This window comes from Nicotiana tabacum, chromosome 23 (genome assembly GCF_000715075.1).
Source record: "Nicotiana tabacum cultivar K326 chromosome 23, ASM71507v2, whole genome shotgun sequence".
NCBI lineage: Eukaryota > Viridiplantae > Streptophyta > Magnoliopsida > Solanales > Solanaceae > Nicotiana > Nicotiana tabacum.
Genome location: NC_134102.1, coordinates 101,211,682 through 101,236,232, shown reverse-complemented (window position 1 = coordinate 101,236,232; position 24,551 = coordinate 101,211,682). Strand labels below are relative to the sequence as shown.

The 24,551-nt window shown below is 38.1% G+C and overlaps 1 non-coding gene across 1 annotated transcript; it reads left to right on the top strand.

Annotated features, from left to right (window-relative positions):
* The first annotated feature begins 670 nt into the window (after positions 1-670).
* On the top strand, positions 671-866 carry LOC142177922 (U2 spliceosomal RNA). The gene has a single exon (XR_012706450.1). It is a non-coding gene; the product is annotated as a U2 spliceosomal RNA (small nuclear RNA).
* The last annotated feature ends 23,685 nt before the right edge of the window (positions 867-24,551 follow it).

The following is a 24,551-nucleotide window of genomic DNA, read 5'->3' as shown; positions in this document are numbered from 1 at the left end:
GTGTTTTAATTAGAAGCAATAACTGTCTAAAAACTACGAAGGGGTAACAACGCCATCCTTTTTCCACACCTTCCTGCACCTCCAAGCTACTATCACTGGTCATATAGTCTGAGTAGAGATATGCATACTATTGAATGACTTATAAAAGCACGGTTAATCAGAAATTCACTGCAAAAACAATAAAAATGAAAAACGAAATTATTAGGCAGGTAAGGCTGTTTGTGCTCAGACAGATACTTGTTTTAAATGTTGCAGCCGTAAGAACTATAACCTATGCATTTAATGTTCTTCTGTTTGAGGTTTTGCCCCAAAAAAGTCTTTTGAAATGCTATTAGCCAGTGTAGTTTGAGTTTATTTGTAATTTGTAAGAGTTTCAACGTTGGAGCAAATTGGGTAAACTAAACATAACATTCTTCCAATGGCACAGGGATTATATATTAATTAAACATAAAGACTTACATGACCAGTTAAAAGAACTCAATAAGCTGTTTTCTAAGGAAGCATATTCTACGAGCAAAGCAAAGATTTGGCCGTAACTATAAGAAAAGGCTTTCAGTTTTTTATGAAAGGAACTTTATCTGGTCTTGCTATTTTATTCCCACATCGAGGGTGAGAAAAGAAGAAGCAGAAGCATCAGGTATAAATTAAGCGACTCGAGAAGAAGAAAAGCATACCTTTCTCGGCCTTTTGGCTAAGATCAAGTGTAGTATCTGTTCTTATCAGTTTAATATCTGATATGTGAGTCATCGACCCACACGATATTAACTCAATTTTTTAAAAGGGAGAGTCTACCACGGTAGCTTGCTATCGGGGCTTTCACGTGTCGCCTTGGCGTTGCACTATTGCCTTGGCCTGGCACACCCTTCCAATTCTAGTGCAATATTGTCTTTAAAATTAGGGACCACTGGCTGTAATCTCAACAACATTTAATGATAGTAAGAAAAGGTGATGAATTCTTTTAAGCCAACACTAGTGAATGTAGCTTCAACCGAAACAAGTATCCTTTTTGCATTTATTTTTACGAAAAAAAGTATTGGAAACGTTTTACATTCCAAATGAATACTACACATTGAATTCATACGTAATGGAGTGAGAGAAGAGGAAGAGGAACAATAATTAAGAAAAATATATAAAGGGGGAATGAATTTTTCACCATTTAATATTAGCATTACATATGTATCACTACTCCTATTAAATATTTTCAGTTTCAGTTCTCTAACTTTATATTCAAAACATAGATTACAAGAAGGAAGAACGAATAGTAAGAAATTCCTTGGCTAAATATCGTTTTTAAATGTTGTTTGTGTCTAAAAGAATAATGAGTACAATTGTACGTTACTAATTAAATAAAGAGATACAGTTAATGAATTTTATTTGATATAAATAATTCAGGGAAAAAAAGGCCAAGTAATGAAAGAAGAAATAAATATATTTCCAGATTATGAGTTCGAGAGGTGCATAGAGCGCTTTAACCATATGAAAATCTAAGAAATAAATCTCTTACTATTTTGCAGTGCCGGGCAGTAAGCACTACATATTTCGACACGAATAAAAAATTTAGATCAAAGACAATGGTCGGTTTTTTTTTGCAATATTTTTTTCTTTTTGAATTTAATTGACCGACCAAAGTTGATCGATAATTTCCGACCAACTTTGGTCGGTATTCCTTTCCGACCCCTAAAATACCGTCCACACATAAATGATCGCGTTTTGGTCGGTTATTGGCCATTACCGACCAACTTTGATCGTTTTTTTACCGGATTTCTAGTAGTGAAATTTCAAGTTGTTCATTAGATATATAAGCATCTTATTAGAAGAATCACCCATATTATTATTTGCCACTTTATCAATCCAAGGACTGTGTTAGCTGTTTGATCAAGAAATATAATCTCACGTTAAATTGTTAAATTTAATAATGAAGGGTTAAACCTAGTTAAGGATAATAACTTTAGATATTAAGCACAAGGATCCACTATGTGAGAGACACAGTTTGCATATGATTAATGACAATAAATATGCAATTTCCTTACCACTAGAACATCAAATGAGACATATCTAGCAATAAATGTTAATAAATGGTATTTATGTAAATAAGGAGAATGATTCACCCGATAATAAGTGGACAAAGAGAATATTCTGCCTCACAACGATGAATGACAAATAGATCCAAGATTTGTATGAACAATCCTTGGATATGATGAAAACGTGGGGAATAATATGAACGAGAATCTTTATAAAAAGCTAGTGCCCTTTTCAAAGAGAGTCGTCTTCTCAAAAAGTGTTCTGATCAAATGAGAATTACCCCTCACTCCCCTTATCAATTTTTCTATTTATATGGGACATGTCCCAGTCAACCCTAAAAGGACAAGTATAAAGAATATTCATTGGAATATTCCCTTAAATATCTTGTTACAAAAACTAGCCGTTAGTACTGTTCTCGATACTTGACCTCGACCATTATCGATTGCCTGGCCACGAGCTCCATTGTTTACTAGTCAACCTCGGCCACATCATTTTCCGTAACACCACTTCATGCTAGATTCCCTTGGGGCAAACTATGACCTATATAGTTAGTCCCTCCGCTTATTGAGGTCAACCCTGGACGACCTCGATGAGCGGACTCTGTTAGTTATGGTTGAGAAGTTTGGGCGAGCAGGTCGAGTAGTAGTGTTTATATGAGGTGGCATTGTGGCCTTCCGTGAGCCGCAACCTAGGGTCATGTCAATTCAGAGTGATGTCATATCATCATGCGTCATCATTACGCGTTTTCTCGATGCCTCGCATCGTTTCCCGTGCCTCTGCCGTTTCGATTCCTGAGCTGTGTAATGACGGTTTGCTTTCTCGATATTGATGCATGAATTCTTATAAATAGGGATACATAATCCTTTGCCTTATTCTTCGCAATTTAAATATTGGATCTCCATTCCTTCTTCTTCATTTTTCGTTCAGAATCCTTGCCCTCTTGATCTTACTGCCGTAGTTTGCTTTCACTGATTCTGGCGGCTTATGCTACCCTTGACTCTTCTGTATTTACACCTCCTTTATTCGTAAATAAAGATGGTTAACGTGTCTTCCAGTTATGGGGGGTACCTGACCCTGTTTGCTTGGCACTCACACTCGGAACTCGGCACTCGGCACTCGCACTCAGTGGGTACCTGCGCTCACTGGAGGTGTGTAGAGACTCCGGAGGGGCTCCTTCAGCCCAAGCGCTATAATCTGCATAGACAACTCACGTGCTGCATGGACAACTCACGTGCTATAGTATCAATATTTGTATCCGCACGGATAACTCACATGCTCTAATAAGCCAATCTGGCCTACTGCGGTGTGCTGCCCGATCCCATAATAAATAAGTATATAAAGCCAATATGGCCTGCTGCGGCGTGTAGCCCGATCCTATAAGTAGCCACTCGGCCTCACTCAGTCATCAGTCTCTCCAGTATCTCTCTCATGGGCTCACAATGTCATGAAAATTATTTGACCAACAATCTAACATCAATCTTTAAAAGATACCACATGTGCTATTCTGTTCGTCAGTTTCCAAGAGAAATACATTCCATGAAAACTTATCGTTAGTACTCAAATATGTATACTCTTGTCAATACGTAAGTTTTGATAAAAACTTATAATATTTACCTTGAATGTCATTTTGCCAACAAGATTTAAAATAAAATTTTATAAAACGGCATGACACTACATATGCAACATAATATTCTAGTACATGGAGACATTCTTACATGTTTGTCCCCACAAGCACGAAAGCACATTTGCAAATAACTTAAGTATTAACTCAAAACATGCTTTTAGAGAAAGTCCCTCAAGTAGAGTAAGTGTTAATCAACTTACCCCGTTTTCGCTTTATTAACATTCACAAGCTTTCAATCCTCCTCCATCATTTCAATGTTGATTAAAATGCTCAACATCACCAACAAGTCGTTATCTACAATTAGATATACTAATTACATCATATGACCTAAGATATTGATCAATATCCATATATGGCTCATAAGCTAGCTACAAGCCTCCAACAACTCAATTCGCCAAATAGTTTTACATGCTAGACTATTCAACTTGTTTCTTATGTTTTAATACACATTTGAAGTCATTAATGATATTGCATCAATTGTCCATTGCCACCAAGTTACTATTCATCGCCTTCCATAATCAACACTTGCAAAATATACAATTCGGGTGATTACTTAGTTGATCACTTCCATCTTTTGCTAACAAATAAGTCCATAGGTTCATTGTATTCATAAATTTTATCGCCAAGATTACCATTCATCTTCTCTTTTATTTTCTCAAAAGTACCATTCATGGCATGAACTAGAGTTTTATAATTCAATCTTTCAACCATTAAAACTTGTAACAAATGCTTCAAATACTTCTAACTACTCATAATAAACGAGTTTGAAGCATTGAAATTAACTCTACTAGCTCAATCTTGAAAAATCATAACTTTGGTGATTTTAGTGTTCTTGAAGATTTGATGATGAAATCTAGCATTTGGATGCACGAATGATGTTAGAACTCATGTATATTGACTAAAAATCTACCTATAACATCATTAACACTTACCTTAGTTGATTGGACTTGATTTCAGCTCAAAATCGCCCCTTCACCTCAAGAATCCTAACCCCCAAATACTCAAAATACTCTCCTCCCCCGACCTTGTATTTATAGGCCCAGATTTCTGGATTTCGAATGCGGCCTCGGATGCTTCGCATCCTCAGTTCACTCCTCTTTGAAACTCAGATGCTGACCTGGATGCTATGGCAATACTTCACAGCTAGTCTTTCTTTCGGACACGGCCCCAGATGCTTCGTATCCGCAGACTCCGCTGCCAGCCTTTTGTAATTTGGTCATAACTTCTTGTAAGAATGTCCAAATGACAAACGGTTTAAAGAGTTAGACACCAGTCTCAAAGATCTTTAATTTGATAGGTTTTTCATCACATAACGCCTTTTATACAAACTTTCGACGTATACAAACTTTCGACGAGCATATATATATGTAGATATGCTCGTCGAAAGTTTGATCTTATGCGTACTCATTTGGAACTTTAGTCTATCATAAAACTTTCAACTTGACTTGGACTTAGGGCTATCTATAGAACTCACATCACTTATAATATGTCTCGTGCACTTATTATCATATCCAATTGATATCCATCATATTAATAGTCCTCGTCTGTACACAAAATAATATAATTAGCACACATCAACTTTCTTAATAGCGCTTAACTACTTCAAAATTTCCCAAGGTGATACATAAACTAAAACAATTAACTATTGATCACTAGAAGACAAGAGTGGAGCAACACTGAAATATCAATACGAGAAATAAGGGTTGTGACATGATAGGTGCAAGATAGCTATTTGGGACCCAACTCTAGTTCAATTCACTCTAATGTTCTAATGATTCTTACGAATTCATTCGATGATTAGTTCAAACGGGTAGTCAAGACTCCTCTCTTGATTAAATCTTAACTTTACGAGGTGAATTAATATAAGTACCGTGAAAATATGCAAGCATGCATTTATGGATTAGTGTTAAGGAAAAAGACTCTCGAATACTCTCTTAACTTGATTTAATCAACAATTCAACAAGCTTTTTCGATTACTTAAGAGAATCACTGAAATAAACCAAATAAAATAATGCACGATAATGACCACTATTCCTCTTTCGATTAAATAAACTGATGAATAAAGTTGCAAACAATTTAAAACTCCATAAACGAGTAAAGAACTAGAGTTAAAATCCTCAAATAGCAATCAAAACACCATATCCGTCAAACCCTAAGGGAAACTACTCCACAATCATGGAGCTAGTCATCACAAATATAATTAAAGAGTAAGAAAACATCAATCTAACATTACAATTCAAATTTCCATATTGAATTGATGGAAAGATGATGAAATCTTGTGTCTTGTAGCCTCCAATGCTCTCCAAAAGCCTCCAAGGTCAAAAGCCTCTAAAATTCTTATTTTGATGTATTTATACCATGTAGGGGCTTGGACGAAACTATCCTTTCCAAGCCGAAGTAGGAAAATTTGGCGAGAAAATACACTGCCGCAGCGCTCCAGACAACGCACCATGCGCCGCATTAGTGGAAAAGTTCAGAGGCCTATTTTATTACTATGCAGGAATTTTGCACTAGCGACCCGCACCCCTCGGCGCATGGCGCGACACGGTAATGCATTATTCTTAGAGTAATCTTTTTTTCTCACCTTTTGACATCCATACTTGGTCCTCCAGCCCCGAACGTGATCACGACTTAATATCTTGGGCTTCTACTCAGATTTCAAAGCTCCAAATCATCCATTTTAGCTCCAAACTTGCTTCTTCACTCGAAATCACATCCTATACAACATAACACACACGTAATAAGTACACAGTACTAACAGTTAGGCTCAAATATAATAAAAGTATAGTAATTAGACTGTAAAATATAACTAAAACACGAGTTCCTAGCCTACCATCAGCCACTTTCACGATTGGTCGTGACTGGTGTGAATATCTATTTCCTTTTGTATATACACTTTTCAGAAAGAATTGAGTAAAAGACATTGTCATCTATGAAGTGTGAATTATGATTTTATATTTTACAGACAAAATTATCATGGGCATAAAAGCGAAGCACATAATAGATTATGAAATAAGGATTTGTCAACGATAGGATAACTTGCCTTATTGAATTCTTTGGGACATTCAATGAAACCAAAGATGAAAAGGCGTCAGTTTTAATGTCTTTAATTTTTTTCGAACTGTTGCACCCATTGACAAACTGCTGCTAACAAAGCAGAAGTATAAGAAATTGGAAATGAATCTTCCTTAAGTTAATATACCTTTTTATTTTTTAACTAAAAAGTTGTAAAAAAAAAAAATATGCCACTAACCGGCTTCCTTACGGAGCCATGACCACCACACAAAATTACAGTGGATGGATCTTTTTAAAATCATTGTTTATATTTTGATCTTATTAAGAAACGTTTTGGGAAAATTGCCTTGCACCAAAATTTTAAAGCACTAGGAAATCTAACCATCACCAGAATTTTCAAGCACAATGCTGAAAAATTCCGGTAATAAAATTTATGGTAAAATTCTGACGATCACCATAATTGTTGCGTGCCTTAAAATTCTACCCAGCCTGCTTTAAAATTCTGGCGCATAAGAAAAATCCTACTAGCATACTTTAAAATTCTAGGAGGGGCTTTTTTCTCAAAACATCTATTGTCTAGGATCAAAAAATCAATAATGACACAGAAGTATCATATCTATGTCATTCACTTAGCACCAGGGACAGTGTTTGGCCCAAAACCTGGTCCACTAGACCGGCCCATTAAGGGAGCCCGATCAACTTGATTGCAGGGGTAGAGTTAGAGACCAAAATAGGGCTTCGGCTGAACCCAACATGTGATGATCTAAAATGTCATTTTTAAATTCAATAATTAATTCTGTGTTCTAATACCTCGAAAAGTACTATTTATCATTCCTCGACTTGCGTGCGCAGTCCGTAAAATTTTGAGAAAGTTTTTATGTGAAAAATAGATTAAAATGTGAATTAGAGCTTTAAAACTCAATTGAGTTGACTTTGGTCAACATTTTGAGCAAACGGACTCGGATCAGTGTTTTGACAGTTTCGATAGGTCCGTAACGTGATTTGGGACTTGGACGTATGCCCTGAATTAATTTTTGAGGTCCCTAGTCCGAGATACAAAATTTTGATGAAAAATTAAAAGTTTAAGTTCAAATAGTGACCGGATGTCGAATTATGTGCAAACGACCCCAGAATAGAATTTTGATGATTCCAACAGCTCTGTATGGTGATTTTGAACTTAGGAGCGTGATCGAAATTTTATTTGAAAGTCTGTAGTGAAATTAGGCTTGAAATGGCTAAAATTGGAACTTAAGTTTGGAAGTTTGACTGGGAATTGACTTTTTGATATCGGGGTCGGAATCCAGTTCTGAAAATTTTTACAGCTCCGTTATATCATTTATGACTTGTGTGCAGAATTTGAGGTTGATCGGACTTGATTTGATAGGTTTCGACATCGAATGTAGAAGTTGGAAATTCTTGAGTTTCATTAAGCTTAAGTTGGGGTGTGATTTGTGATTTTAGCATTGTTTGATTTGATTTGAGATTTCAAATAAGTTCGTATAATGTTTTAGGACTTGTTGGTGTATTGGGTTGAGGTCCCGAAGACCTCGGGTGAGTTTCAGATGGTTAACGGATCAAAAGTGGGACTTAGCTCCTCCAAAAGCTACTTTAATTTTTATGGTGGAAATGCTGTCAAAATCGGAATACCTGTCAAAATCGGACTCCCTGTCAAAATCGGGCTTACTAACAAATTGGGCTCCCTGACATATCTGTAAGTTATAAAAACAGGGGACTTCGTCCCATTTGCCATTTTTGACGAATTGGAACTTGAGAAGAGGCGATTTTGATATATTTTCAAGGAAAAATATTGGGATAAGTGATTCTAACTCGGATTTGGTCAATATATACGAATATATCATTTTTTTCACCATTTAATTAGTGTATTGAGATGGAAATTTGGGAAAATTTTAGAAATCTCAATAAAATGAATTTTTGAGATTTCGGTGTTGATTCAGAGTCGAATTTGAATGAAACTGGCATGGTTGGACTCCTAATTGAATGGGTTATCGGATTTTGCAAGTTTCGTCAGATTCCGAGATGTGGGCCCCACGGGCTATTTTTGAGCTAATTTCGTATTTTATTGAAAAATATAGTTTTTTCTTATGAAATTGATTCCTATAATTTTTGTTGACTTTATCTAATTAAATATGACTAGATACGAGTCGATCGGAGTCGAAAAATCGAGCAAAAAGCATACTACTTGGTTAAATTAGAGCAAGTCGAGGTAAATTACTTGTCTAACCTTGTGTGGGAAAAATTTCCCTTAGGATTGATATTGATGTGATTATTAAAATATGTTGAATATCGTGTACATGAGGTGACGAGTGTGTACACGGGCTAAATGTGAAAGATTATATTTTAAAATTGTGTACATCACTATTGCGCATTTATTAAATTATTTCATCTTGTTATATTCTTCATCATTGATCTAAAATATATACCTTCAATTTGTTTGACCTTTTCCTGCTAATTGTTTTACCTGTTCAGTTGAAACTTGGTTTCTTTTATTCTGTACATTATTTGAAGGTTGATTTTCTTTAATTTAAATATTATTGTTAAGAAGTATTTGACATTTTAAAATTTGATATTGAAGCAACGTATTAAAGATTTTGAAATATTAGTTTCCTGAATTATTTACTCCTAAATATTTTTTTGTAAGATTTTCGTACTCATTGTGATGGATCCGTGAATACTTTATTGTGGAAAAATATTATTGATGATTTATTTTCGCATGAGCAGTGAGCTCTTTATTGTGGAAAAATATTATTGTTGAATTATTTTGCCAAGTTATATTATTTGAGCACTTGAGGTGCAAATTGTGATATATTGTGATATTGATACGCATGCGGTGGTATAAGGTCTGAGTATTGAAACGCATGCGGTGAGATAAGGGTGGCTTGATACGCGTGGCTATTAGGGAAAACTACTAGAAGTCATGCGATGTGATAAGGATGGCTAAAACGCGGGATGCTATTTCGGAAAAAATATTTTCTTTCAAATAAATTGTGAAGGCTCCCGCGGTGAGATAAGGAAATGAGATATTGTAAATTTATTTATGATTTGAGACTACGAGGCGGTACCTCGGGAGTGCTCTTGTTGATATTGATTTATGGCCGCAGTTGCCTTTGATTATTTGCTGTGATTTTCTTGAAGTTGAAAGGAAATCTTGTTTTGTTTCCACGAGATATCAATTGCCATTATTTGGTGTAATTAAATATGACATACTACTTGATTCATTTCCATTGTCATTTTATCTTATTATATTGTTAAAACATTTCACCATGTCATTATTTATTCTCCAGTAGGGCCTGACCTGACCTCGTGATTACTCTACCGAGGTTAGGGTTGACACTTTCTGGGTACCACTGTGGTGTACTCATGCTATGCTTCTGCACATATTTTTGTGCAGATCCAGGTACATCTTATCAGACCAGGCATCAGTAAACTAATTGTACGAGGAGACTTTGAGGTATATCTGCCAGCGTCCGTAGACTCTGGAGTCCCCTTCTATCTTACTATGTTGTCTCCCTTATTTTTTTTAGACTCTGATGTATAGAGACATGAGAATAAATTCTTAGAAGCTTGTGACTTATTTCTACCGGATTTTGGGAGTTGAAATTATTTGAATTGTAGTTTATTTATTTCATATATTTATTATTATTCCGCAATTATAGGCTTACCTAGTCTTAGAGACTATGTACCATCACGACATCCTACAGAGGGAATTTGGGGTCGTGACAAGTTGGTATCAGAGCTCTAGGTTCATAGGTGTCATGAGTCACAAGCAGGTTTAGTAGAGTCTTGCGGATCGGTACGGAGACGTCTGTACTTATCTTCGAGAGGCTATGGAACTGTTAGGAAATATTCACTTCTTTGACTCCTTATCGTGCGGCATTGATTTAGCTTGAAACATATATCTTATATTCCTTTGTATCCACTCGTGTATGACATTGCGCACTCGGTATCAGTTGTGCGTCGACGGTTCGTGATGCCGTAGATGGACTATGAGGGAGCCAGAGATGCTCAAACATTGCCTCAACGTGTGGTTCCGACTGAAGATGTGGGCGTATTGAGAGATCACCTAGTGAATCATGTGGGGGGGGGGTGCAACTGACGTTGGCGTCTGGTTGATTTATACGAGTTGTAAAGGTTATTATTGTGAATCATCAGACGTTGTGACCTATGACTTCGCGCCGAGTGGAGGGAGTCTACTATCAATGGGTAGATTGCGGGGTCATGTGTTATATCAGTTTTGGCCTGAAATGTATATATGTGGTATTGTAAGGTTCCCTAAAAGTTACACATATTTAAGGCCTAAGATTTTGTAGAGGATAAGGTTGGGACTTACGGTATAGAAACAACTCTAAAATTACAAAAGGTCTACTCAGTGTGGACGTTACGGTTGCGGATTTTGGGGTGCTTCGGATGAAGTACAGTTGTGGACGAGATTCTGGACTATGTGGTTCGTGCCAAGATTTTTCTGTATGGAGCTCTACTTTTGTGATCGTTGTGTATAAATAGGGGTAAGAGATACCCCAAAGAAGAATCGAAGAGTATGTTAAGAAATGGGTCAGCTCAACAGTGTTGAGTCAGCATAACAAAAGAAGAAATTGGCCTTGGGAGAGATAATTCTCCACCGGTGTTCGTGGCAAGCCTATTAAGAGGGCAGACCAGCCAATGCAACACCGCCCATTTGGCTCAGTTCTCATAAATGCTTTTGAAAGAGTTTGTTTCTCGGACTCTCTGTAATGCGTGGCACATAGTGTTTGAATGGTTGCGTCAGCTCACCATGACTGTGTCATAATATGCCATCAGGTTCAATAAGTTAGCTCATCATATTCCTACTTTGCTTCCTACAACCAGAGAGCGAGTCCATAGACTCATTAAAAGACCCAATTATAATCATAAAATTTTGTACGACTCAGGAGCTATAGGCTGAAACTTCATTTCCGCTAGTAATAGAAATTGCCAAGATATTAGAACGTGTTCGGGGTGAGGAAAAAAAGAAACTAAGGAGACCAAGATGTCTCGAGGTTTTGGGGATTCAGTGGATTCTACTCTGCAAGTATAAATCATTATGGCGGGGGCTCGGGCAGTCGGCTAGCCCAGTCCGCACATCGGATTAGTCGGTGTGCTCTAGTAAGTTCGTTTAATGCACCACCGACATGAGTTTACTACAATGGTTATTTCAGTTATCTGGCACATACTAAATATGAGCAGCCAAACCCACAAATGGGTTGTTATAAATACGATGATGCTAGGCACATCATGAAAACAAAAAATTGTCCCAAACTTAGGAAAGACATATTTCATCAAAGCACTCAGGCTACGTGCCCCATTGCAGTTACTACACCACCCACATGACTAGTTAGGAGTGGAGGATAGACGGGTAAAAGGCGTCCTAGAGGTGGAGACCCACCCGTTGATATATTTGTTTTACGGTATGTCGTAGGTCGCTACATCAAATGGTGTCATTATAGGTACGACCTCGAATTAATATAAAGGAATAATTTCCTTAACTTGATTCGGTTCTCAGTATCGAAATGAGTCCTCCTATGGTGCTCCGCTTATGAGTGAGCTTCGTAATTCTATAATCTACTTATGTGTTTATTCCTGTTGGGAGATTCCATGTAGATAACTATGCCTATCATTCCATGTTGGTCACTAATAAGACCTGTGAGGAAAAATGTGGCTTTCTGTTACTCATTTCGGTAAGTTTTGATGTAATTTACGAATAATTAATTACAAATTGTGAATTATATGCCCTACCGGTTTGGGGTTCATTATGTGTTGTGATTTTGTTTAACGGAAATTATTTAGAAGGAGGAAATGAAAAGTTTCGATTGGCACGATGTGCATATTACTTGTGATTCAGAACCGAGGACGATATCCTCACATTTTAATATAAATTGATATGTCTAAGCCGGGCTACGAGCTGCGGTGGAAGTTATATAAGGAAGAGATCCTTGTGAGGAACAATTCTTGTGTTTAAGTTCTCCCTTGTGAAATTTAATTTGTACTATAGTACTAATAGGGAGTCATGCCTGTTAGGTTTATTTGAAAATTCTATTTGAAATTCTCTGTGCATACTTGCCAACTTTGTGTTGTAATTATTGAGTTTTAACCTACGAGGTAGGGTCCCACCCAGGTGACGTTAAATGTGACTCATTAATTCTGGTAAATAATTATGAGGTCTTTATGCCTCGTGTCTCGTTATCAGTATTGTGAAGGTTTTAAACGAGATTTTTGTTAACATGAAGTTAATTGACGATTCTGTAATTGATTATGCATAACTATTAAGACCAGATTGACCTAGAAGGGTGCTCCGTTCATATGGACCGAGGAATGTGAGGAGAGCCTCCAAAAGCTTAGGACAACTTTGACTACAGTCCCAATGTTGGTATTGCCTACAGGTTCAGAGTCTTATATTGTGTATTGTGATGCACAGCGTATTGATCTCGACGCAGTGTTGATGCAAGACGGTATGGTGATTGCCTACGCGTCCAGACAATTAAAGGTGCATGAGAAGAATTATCCTGTACACAACCTTGAGTTAGCAGCTATTGTTCATGCCTTAAAGATTTGGCGGCATTATTTGTATGATGTCCATTGCGAGGTCTACACCGATCACCAAAGTCTACAACATCTGTTTAAACAAAAGGATCTTAATTTGCGGCAGCGGAGATGGTTGGAGTTGCTTAAGGATTATGATATCACCATTCTTTATCATCCTGGGAAGGCCAATGTAGTGGACGATGCCTTGAGTCGTAAGGCGGAGAGTTTGAAAAGCTTAGCATATTTACCGGTAGCAGAGAGGACTTTAGCCTAGGATGTTCAAGCTTTGGCCAACCAGTTTGTTACACTTGATATTTTCGAGTCGGGCCGAGTTTTGGCTTGCATGGTTTCTTAGTCTTCTCTTTATGATCGTATTAGAGAGCGTCAGTATGATGACCCCCATCTGCTTGTCCTTAAGGATACAGTTCAGCACGGTGATGCCAAGGAAGTCACCATTGGAGATGAAGGTGTATTACGGATGCAGGGCAGGCTATGTGTGCCTAATGTAGATGGGTTACGTGAGTTGATTCTCCAGGAGGCTCATAGTTCGCGGTACTTCATTCATCCGGGTGCTGCAAAGATGTATCAAGACTTGAGACAACACTATTAGTGGAGGCGGATGAATAAAGACATTGTGGAAAATGTAGCTCGGTGCCTAAATTGTCAGCAGGTGAAGTATGAGCATAACGACCGGGTGGATTATTTCAGAAGCTGGAAATTCTAGAATGGAAATGTAAGCGGATCACTATGGATTTCGTTGTTGGGCTCCCACGGACTTAGAGGAAGTTTGATGCAGTTTGGGTGATTGTAGATAGATTGACCAAGTCAGCTCATTTCATCCCTGTGATTACTACTTACTCTTCAGAGCAACTGGCTCAGATATATATTCGCGAGACCGTCAGACTTCATGGCGTACCGGTATCTATCATCTCTGACTGGGGTACGCAGTAGACATCATGGTTCTGGAGGGCAGTACAACGTGAGTTAGATACTCGGGTAGAGTTGAGTACAACATTTCACCCTTAGACGTTCGGGCAGTCCGAACGCACTATTCAGATACTGGAGGATATGCTTCTTGCGTGTGTGATAGATTTTGGGGGTGCTTGGGATCGGTTCTTACCACTTGCTAAGTTTGCTTACAACAACAATTATCAGTAAAGCATTCATATGGCTCCGTATGAGGCCTTGTATGGTAGGCGGTGCCGGTCTCCAGTGGGTTGGTTCGAACCAGGTAAGGCTAGACTATTGGGTATAGACTTGGTTCAGGATGCCTTGGAAAAGGTTAAGTTGATTCAGGATCGGCTTCGTACAGCCCAATCTAGACAAAAGAGTTATGCGGATCGGAAGGTTCGTGATGCTGCATTCATGGTTGGTGAGCGGGTATTGCTCCGGGTTTCGCCTATGAAGGGTGTGATGAGGTTTAGGAAAAAGGGCAAGTTGAGCCCTAGGTATATTGGGCCTTTTGAGATTCTTGAGAGAGTTGGGAAGGTGGCTTATAGACTTGCACTATCACCTAGTCTCTTTGCAGTTCACCCGGTATTCCATGTTTCTATGCTTCGGAAATATCATGGCGATCCATCTCATGTGTTAGACTTCAGTTCGGTTCAGTTGGACAAGGATCTACCTTATGTTGAGGAACCAATGGCTATTTTAGATAAGCAGGTTCGAAAGTTGAGGTCAAAGAACATTGCTTCCGTGAAGGCTCAGTGGAGGGGTCATTCGGTCGAGGAGGCGACTTGGGAGACCAAGCATGATATGCGCAGCTGTTATCCACCCTTATTCACCAGCTCAGGTACTTTTTCTAACCCCGTTCGAGGACGAACGTTTGTTTTAGTGGTGGAGAATGTGATGACCCAAAATGTCATCTTTAAATTCAATAATTAATTATGTGTTCTAAGATCTCAAAAAATACTATTTATCACTCCTCGACTTACGTGTACACTCCGTAAAATTTTCCAGAAAGTTTTTATGTGAAATGGATTAGAATGTGAATTAGAGCTTTAAAACTCAACTCATTTTGAGCAAACGGAATTGGATCACTGTTTTAACAATTCCAGTAGGTCCGTATCGTGATTTGGGACTTAGGCTTATGACCGGAATCAAATTCCGAGGTCCCTAGTCCGAGATACAGAATTTTGATAAAAAATTAAAAGTTTAAGTTCAAATAGTGACCGGATGTCGAATTATGTGCCAACGACCCCGAAATAGAATTTTGATGATTCCAACAGCTTCGTATGGTGACTTTGGACTTAGGAGCGTGATCGAAATTTTATTTGAAAGTCCGTAGTGAAATTATGTTTGAAATGGCTAAAATAGGAATTTAAGTTTGAAAGTTTGACCGGGGAGTTGACTTTTTGATATCGGGGTCGGAATCCAATTTTGAAAATTTTCACAGCTCGCTCCGTTATGTCATTTATGACTTGTGTATAAATTTTGAGGTCAATCAGACTTGATTTGATAGGTTTCGACATCGAATGTAGAAGTTGGAAATTCTTGAGTTTCATTAAGCTTAAATTGGTGTGTGATTTGTGATTTTAGCGTTGTTTGATTTGATTTGAGGTTTCAAATAAGTTTGTATGATGTTTTAGGACCTTTCGGTGTATTGGGTTGAGGTCCCGAGGGCCTCGGGTGAGTTTCAGATGGCTAACGGATCAAAAGTGGGAATTAGTTGCTGCAATCTTTCTGGTGGAAATGCTGTCAAAATCGGGCTGCTTGTCAAAAGCGGACTGCCTGTCATAATCGGACTCTTTGTCAAAATCGGGCTCCCTGTCAAAATCGGACTCCCTGTCAAAATCGGGCTCCGTGACAAATCGGGCTCCCTAACAGATCTGTAAGTTATAAAAACAGGGGACTTCGTCCCATTTGCCATTTTTGACGAATTGGAGCTTGAGGAGAGGCGATTTTGATATATTTTCAAAGAAAAACATTGGGGGTAAGTGATACTAACTCGGATTTGATCAATATACACGAATATATCATTTTTTCACCATTTAATTAGTCTATTGAGATGGAAATTTGGGAATATTTAAGAAATCTTAGTAAAATGAATTTTTGAGATTTCGGTGTTGATTCGGAGTCGGATTTGAGTAAAACTGGTGTGGTTGGACTCCTAATTGAATGGGTTATCGGATTTTGTAAGTTTCTCCGGATTCCGAGACGTGGACCCCATGGGCGATTTTTGAGCTAATTTCGGATTTTATTGAAAATATAGTATTTTCTTATGAAATTGATTCCTATAATTTTTGTTGACTTTATCTAATTAATTATGACTAGATACGAGTCGATCGGAGTCAAAATATCGAGCAAAAAGCATACTACTTGGTTAAATTAGAGCAAGTCGAGGTAAGTTGCTTGTCTAACCTTGTGTGGGGGAAATTTCCCCTAGGATTGATATTGATGTGATTATTAAAATATGTTGGAAGTTGTGTACACGAGGTGACGAATATGTACACGGGGTAAATGTGAAAGATTATATTTTAAAATTGTGTACATCACTGTTGCGGATTTATTAAATTATTTTATCTTATTATATTCATCATCATTGATCTGAAATATATACCTTAAATTTGTTTGACCTTTTCTTGCTAATTGTTTTACCTGTTCAGTTGTAACTTGGTTTCTTTTATTCTGTGCATTATTTGAAGGTTGATTTTCTTTAATTTAAATATTATTAATAAGAAGTATTTGACATTTTAAAATTTGATATTGAAGCAACGTATTAAAGATTTTGAAATATTATTTTCTGAATTATTTATTCCTAAATATTTTTGTAAGATTTTCGTACTCATTGTGATGGATCCGTGAACTCTTTATTGTGGAAAAATATTATTGATGATTTATTTTGGCATGAGCAGTGAGTTCTTTATTGTGAAAAAATATTGTTGTTGAATTATTTTGCCAAGTTATATTATTTGAGCACTTGAGGTGCAAATTGTGATATATTGTAATATTGATACGCATGCGGTGGTATAAGGTGTGGGTATTAAAATGCATGCGGTGAGATAAGGGTGGCTTGATATGCGTGGCTAGTAGGAAAAACTACTAGAAGTCATGCGGTGTGATAAGGATGGCTAAAACGCGAGATGCTATTTCGGGAAAAATATTTTCTTTCAAATAAATTGTGAAGGCTCACGCAGTGAGATAAGGAAATGAGATATTGTGAATTTATTTATGATTTGGGACTACGAGGCAGTATCTCGGGAGTGCCCTTGTTGATATTGATTTATGGCCGCAGTTGCCTTTGATTATTTGTTGTGATTTTCTTGAAGTTGAAAGGAAATTTTGTTTTGTTTCCACGAGATATTAATTGCCATTATTTGGTGTAATTAAATGTGACATACTACTTGATTCATTTCCATTGTTATTTTATCTTATTATATTATTTAAACATTATCATTATTTATTCTCCAGTAGGGTCTGACCTGACCTCGTCACTACTCTACCGAGGTTAGGCTTGGCACTTACTGGGTACCGCTGTGGTGTACTCATACTACGCTTCTGCACATCTTTTTGTGCAGATCCAGGTACATCTTATCAGACCAGGCATCAGTAAACTAATTGTACGAGGAGACTTCGAGGTATATCTGCTAGCGTCCGCAGACTCTGGAGTCCCCTTCTATCTTACTATGTTGTCTCCCTTATTTATTTTAGACTCTGATGTATAGAGACATGTAGAATAAATTCTTAGAAGCTTGTGACTTATTTCTACCGGGTTTTGGGAGTTGAAATTGTTTGAATTGTAGTTTATTTATTTCAAATATTTATTATTATTATTCCGCATTGATAGGCTTACCTAGTATTAGAGACTATGTGCCATCACGACATCCTACGGAGGAAATATAGGGTACAACCATAGAAAGTGTGCACCCATATGCTAGAAGCCAACAATATATCCCTTGTTGACCATCCCTACATCACTGTCACCAAGTCTTACAATTCAAGGGGATTTACTAGCATGGGTTATATTTCTGTAAAGGGTGCCTGGGTCAAGAAACAAGAAGGTGAAACTATGTGATGACCCAAAATGTCATCTTTAAATCTAATAATTAATTCTATTTTCTAAGACCTCGAAAAATACTATTTGCCACTCCTCGACTTACGTGCGAAGTCCGTAAATTTTTCCGGAATATATTTATATGAAAAATGAATTAAAATGTGAAATAGAGCCTTAAAACTCAACTGAGTTGACTTTGGTCAACATTTTAAGCAAACGAACCCGGATCAATATTTTGATAGTTCCGGTAGGTCCGTATCGTGATTTGGGACTTGGGCGTATGCCCGAAATTTAATTTGGAGGTCCCTACCTCAAGTTATGACCATTTAACAAAAACTAGTAATTTAAAGGCTAAAGATTTCCAAGTTTGACCACGGTGTTGACTTTTTGATATCGGAGTTGGAATCCAGTTCCAAAACTTTTTATAGTTCCGTTATGTCATTTATGAGCTGTGTGCAAAATTTGAGATCAATCGGACTTGATTCGATAGGTTTCGGCATCGAATGTAGAAGTTGGAAATTTCATAAGATTAAAGTTTCAAGTGAGTTCGCACAAGAGCTAATGTCAAATAAGCATAACTCTCATGATATGAAGTTGTGTATGGTTTATTACCTATCAAATGAAATATCTTTGAGTCTAGTTTCTAATGCTTCAAACCGTTCGTCATTTTGACATTCCTACAAGACGTTATGACAAAATGCGATTTTGCAACCATTATGCGATCGCAAAATGGTTATGTGACCGCAAACTGGTCGCAAAATGGTCCAGAATAGCCAAGTTCTGGGCACCTATTTGTTCAATCATTTTTCAACCCGCACACCAATTGTGCGGTCCATTGTGCGACTGCATACCTATTTTCGGAGGGGTAATTTTCGTATTTTCATAATCCGACCCCATTTTGATAAATAGGCTTTGGGGTTTATTTTGGGACAATTATCTGATGATTTTAGAGAGAAGTGAGAGTGTTATAGAGAGAGGAAGTAGATAAAGTGTCTTGTTCATCAAATTCTTGTCCAAGCCTTGAAAACCAACAAGAAATTCCTCAAGTTCTTCATCAAAGAGGTAAGGTTTTAACCCCTAATCTTCAATTTCGAGTTTGGGTAATGATGAGTGATTAAGAGTATGATTCTTGGGGTAAGTGTTCCTTATCCTATATTGATTATATTTCATGATTCCACACTCATTTACATCATGAATCCATGAATTTAGGGAAGAAAAATCAAATTTTTATAAAATCTTCCAAAAATGAGAATTTAAGATTTGAAGGTCCATTTAATATTGGAATTGGATAATTTAAGTATGGTTGAACTCGTAGCGGAACATGTGTTCGAATTTCGCGAGTTTGTTCTGGATTTGAGATGTGAGTCCTACTGTCGAATATTTAAATAAATTTAGGAATTTTATCCGAAAAATTATTAAATTCATATTGAATTAATTCATATGATTTGTATTGAGTATATCGAATTGTTTGTGAATAGATTTGAAACTTTTGGAAAAAAATTTAAAAGGAAAAGTTATGGTTGAGTAATTGATTGAAATTTGCAAAGCGAGGTAAGTATCGTGGTTAACCTTGACTTGAGGGAATATAACCCTTAAATTATTTGTTATGTGAAATACATGTGAATGATGTATAGGTGAGGTGACGAGTATCTATACGTCGTCAAATTGATTGTTTGCCTACTTACTTGAAAAAACATAAATTGTTTTAAATCATGAATTAATTATTAAATAATTATTTCTCTCATATTCTTTGTCAAATATTAATCCTTGAATTCTTGCACTTGTGACACCAATTCTGGGATGGTATTTAGACACCGTTATTTTTATGGATTATTTACTATATTTCAAACCTTACTTCCACATTTGTTCCTTTGTTATTAATAAATTTTTAAAATGTTTAAAAATAAATAATATTATTCTAACGTTGGCTTGCCTAGCAAGTGAAATGTTAGGTGCCATCACGGTCCGAAGTTGGGAATTTCGGGTCGTGACAGTTGGTATCAGAGCACTAGGTTACATAGGTCTCACGAGTCGCGAGCAAGCTTAGTAGAGTCTGAAGGATCGATACAGAGACGTCTGTACTTGTCTTTTAGAGGCTATGGAGTTTAGGAACAGTTTCACTTCTATTCTACTCTGTCATGCGATTTTATTCTATCATTGACGATTGAACTTTTCTATTCTTGTCCTCTCACAAATGGCGAGAACACGCACTGCATCTACAACCGGACATAAGCCAGAGCCCCCAGTGACAGCTACGACTAGGGGCAAAGGTCGAGGTCGAAGTCACGCTAGAGGCCGAGGTAGAAGCAGAGGTAGAGCTCAGTCTAGAGCTCGAGCAGCCGCACCTGTTGTAGAACCTTAGGTGGATCTTCAGGAGGAGGTTCCAGTTCAGAATGTACCAATTGGACCAGTTTAGGTCCTGGAAGGTTCATAGCCACTCTAGTGCTTCAGGACGCTCTAGTCCGTTTGGTGAGTCTTATGGAGAGCGAGGCCCATAATGGTACATTTCTGGTGGCGCCAGCCATCTCACAGGCTGGGGGAGGAGCACAAACTCCCACTACTCCCACTACGGAGCAGAAAGCTCCCCAGAATTAGGTTCCAGCAACCCCTCCAGTTGGGGTAGTTCAGCCGGTTATTGCGGCACAGACCGGTGATAGGCCTGCCATGTCTTTTGAGGCCTTATTAAGACTGGATAAGTTTACCAAGCTCTTTCCAGTCCACTTCAGTGGTACACCTTCTAAGGACCCACAGGATTATCTTGAACGCTGCCATGAGGTGCTGCAGAACATGGGCATAGTTGAGACCAATGTGGTTGATTTTGCTGTATTTCAGATGAGGGCTCTACTAGGAGGTGGTGGAGGGATTATACATTGACTAGACTAGTTGGATCGCCTGCACTTAGCTGGGAGCAATTCTCTCAGTTATTTCTGGAGAAGTTCCTTTCTGTCACACTGAGAGAGGACTTCCACAAGCAATTTGAGCGTCTACAGAAGGGCAGTATGACTGTTACTCAGTATGAGTCCCGTTTTGTGTATTTGGCTCGTCATGCTCTCCTTTTACTACCTACTGAGGGAGAGAGAGAGTGAGGAGGTTTATTGAGGGACTCACTCACCCTATCAGGTTTTAGATGGCCAAGGAGACCGGAAGTGAGATTTCTTTTCAGACGGTTGCTAATGTCGCGAGGAGGATCTAGATGGTTCTTGCACAGGAGAGAGGGTAGAGGTCTGATATGAGGCCTCGTCAGTTCGGTGGTTTCAGTGGTTCCTCGTCTAGAGGCAGGGGTACTTATGGCAGGGGTCAGGTACCTAGAGGTGGAGGTCAGACCGTTAGAGGTAGAGGATAAGCGGGTAGAAGGCATCCTAGAGGTGGAGACCCATCTGTTGTTATATTTGCTTTATGGTATGGCGGAGGTCGTTACATCAGATGGTGTCGTTATAGGTACGACCTCGATTTTAAATAAAGAAATAATTTCCTTAACTTGATTCGGTTCTGAGTATCAAGACGAGTCCTCATATTGTGCTCCACTTATGAATGAACTTCGTAATTCTATAATCTACTTATGTGTTTACTCTTGTTGGGAGATTCTATGGAGATAACTATGCCTATCATTCCATGTTGGTCACTAATAAGAGTTGTGAGGTTAAATGTGGCTTTCTCTTACTCATTTCGATAAGTTTTGATGTAATTTACGGATAATTAATTACAAATTATGAATTATATGCCCTACGAGTGTGGGGGTTCATTATGTGTTGTGATTTTGTGTAACCGAAATTATGTAAAAGGAGAAAATGGAAATTTTCTATTGGCACGATATGAATATTACTTGTGATCCAGAACTGAGGATGAGATCCTCATATTTTTAATATAAATCGATATGTTTAAACTGGGCTACGAGCTGCTGTGAAAGTTATATAAGGATGAGATCCTTATGAGGAAAAATTCTTGTGTTTAAGTTCTCCCTTGTGAAATTAAATTTGTACTATACTACTAATAGGGAGTCATGCATGTTAGGCTTATTTGAGAATTCTTGTATGAAATTCTCTGTGCATATTTGCCAACATATTGAATTTTATAATTATTGAGTTTTAACCTACGAGGTAGGTGCTCGCCCAGGTGGCGTTAAATGTTAATTGTTAATTCGGGTAAATAATTATGAGGTCTTCATACCTCACATCTCGTTATCAGTATTGTGAAGGTTTGCAACAAGAGTTTTTATTAACATGAGGTTAATTGGCAATTCGGTAATTGATCATGAACAACTAATAAGAACAAATATCCGCTGCCATGAATTGATGACTTATTTGATCAGCTTCAGGATGCCAAGGTATTTTTGAAGATTGATTTGAGGTTTGGTTACCATCAGTTGAAGATTAGGGCATCTGATGTCCCTAAGACAACTTTTTGGACTCGGTATGGGCATTACGAATTCCTAGTGATGTCATTTGTGTTGACAAATGCCCCAACACCATTTATGGATTTGATGAATCGGGTGTTCAAGCCCTATTTGGATTCTTTTGTGGTTGTATTCATTGATGATATCTTGATTTACTCCATCAGTCGGGAGAAGCATGAGCAGTATCTTCGAAGTGTGCTTCACACTTTGAAGAATAATCAGTTATATGCCAAATTTTCAAAATGTGAGTTTTGGTTAGACTCGGTTGCCTTTTTGGGACATGTTGTATGGGAAGAAGGCATAAAGATGGATCCTAAGAAGATAGAGGTTGTTCAGAATTGGCCTACACCTTCTTCAGCTACAAAGATCCGGAGTTTCCTGGGTTTAGCAGGTTACTATCGTCGGTTCTTGGAAGGGTTTTCATTTATAACAAGCCCATTGACCAGACTGACCCAGAAAGGTGCCCCATTCAGATGGTCAGACGAGTGTGAGTTGAGCTTTTAAAAGCCCAAGACCGCTTTGACTACGACACCATTGTTGGTATTACCCACAGGTTCAGGATCATATACGGTATACTGTGACGCATCTCACATTGGGCTTGGTGCAGTATTAATGCAAGATGGCAGGCTGATTTCATATGCGTCGCACCAGTTGAAAGTTCACGAAAAGAATTATCCTGTTTATGACTTAGAATTAGCGGACATTGTTCATGCGCTGAAGATTTGGAGGCATTACCTCTACGGTGTCTCGTGTGAGGTATTTACTGATCACCGTAGCCTTCAGTATCTATTCAAACAAAAAGATCTTAATTTGAGGCATAGAAGTTGGTTGGAGTTGTTTAAAGACTATGATATCACCATTTTGTATCACCCCGAAAAGGCCAATATGGCGGCCGATGCTTTGAGTAAAAAGACTGTGAGTATGGGCAGCCTTGCTTATATTCCCATTGGTGAGAGACCGTTAGCTGCAGATGTTTCAGAACCCAGTCGGGTTCTAGCTTGCACAGTCGCTCGGTCTTCTTTCTATGAGCATATCCGAGAGCGAAAATATGATGATCCTCATTTACTTGTCCTTAAGGACACGGTGCAGCACAGTGATGCCAAACAGGTTGTTGTGGGGAAAGATGGAGTTCTGCGAATGCAGGTTCGTATTTGTGTGCCTAATATTGATGGGCTTCGTGAATTAATCCTTGAAGAGGCACAAGTTCCAAGTATTCTATTCATCTAGGTACCGCCAAAATGTATTAAGATTTGCGGCAACATTATTGGTGGAGGAGAATGAAAAATGATATAGTTGCATATGTAGCTCGGTGTCTGAATTGTCAGCAAGTTAAGTACGAGCATCAGAGACCTGGTGGTTTGCTTCAGAAGTTAGAAATTCCTGAGTGGAAGTGGGAGCGTATCATTATGGATTTTGTTGTTGGGCTCCCATTGACTCAGAGAAAATTTGACGCAGTTTGGGTCATTGTGGACAGGTTGACCAAGTTAGCACATTTCATTCTAGTGGCAGTTACCTATTCTTCAGAGAGGTTAGCTGAAATTTACATTCGTGAGATTGTCCGCCTTCACGGTGTGGCCGTGTCTATTATTTCCGATCGAGGTACGCAGTTTACCTCACATTTCTAGAGGGTTGTACAACGTGAGTTAGGCACGCGGGTGGAGTTGAGTACAATATTTCATCCACAGACAGACGCACTATTCAGATATTGGAAGATATGTTTCGCGTTTGTGTTATAGACTTTGGAGGTTCTTGGGATCATTTTTTGCCACTTGCGGAGTTTGCTTATAATAATAGCTAACAGTCGAGCATTCAGATGGCTCCATATGAGGCATTATATGGAAGGCGATGTCGATCTCCAGTTGGTTGGTTTGAACCGGAGAGGCTCGGTTGTTGGGTACCGATTTGGTACAGGATGCCTTGGATAAGGTCAAAGTTATTCAAGATCAACT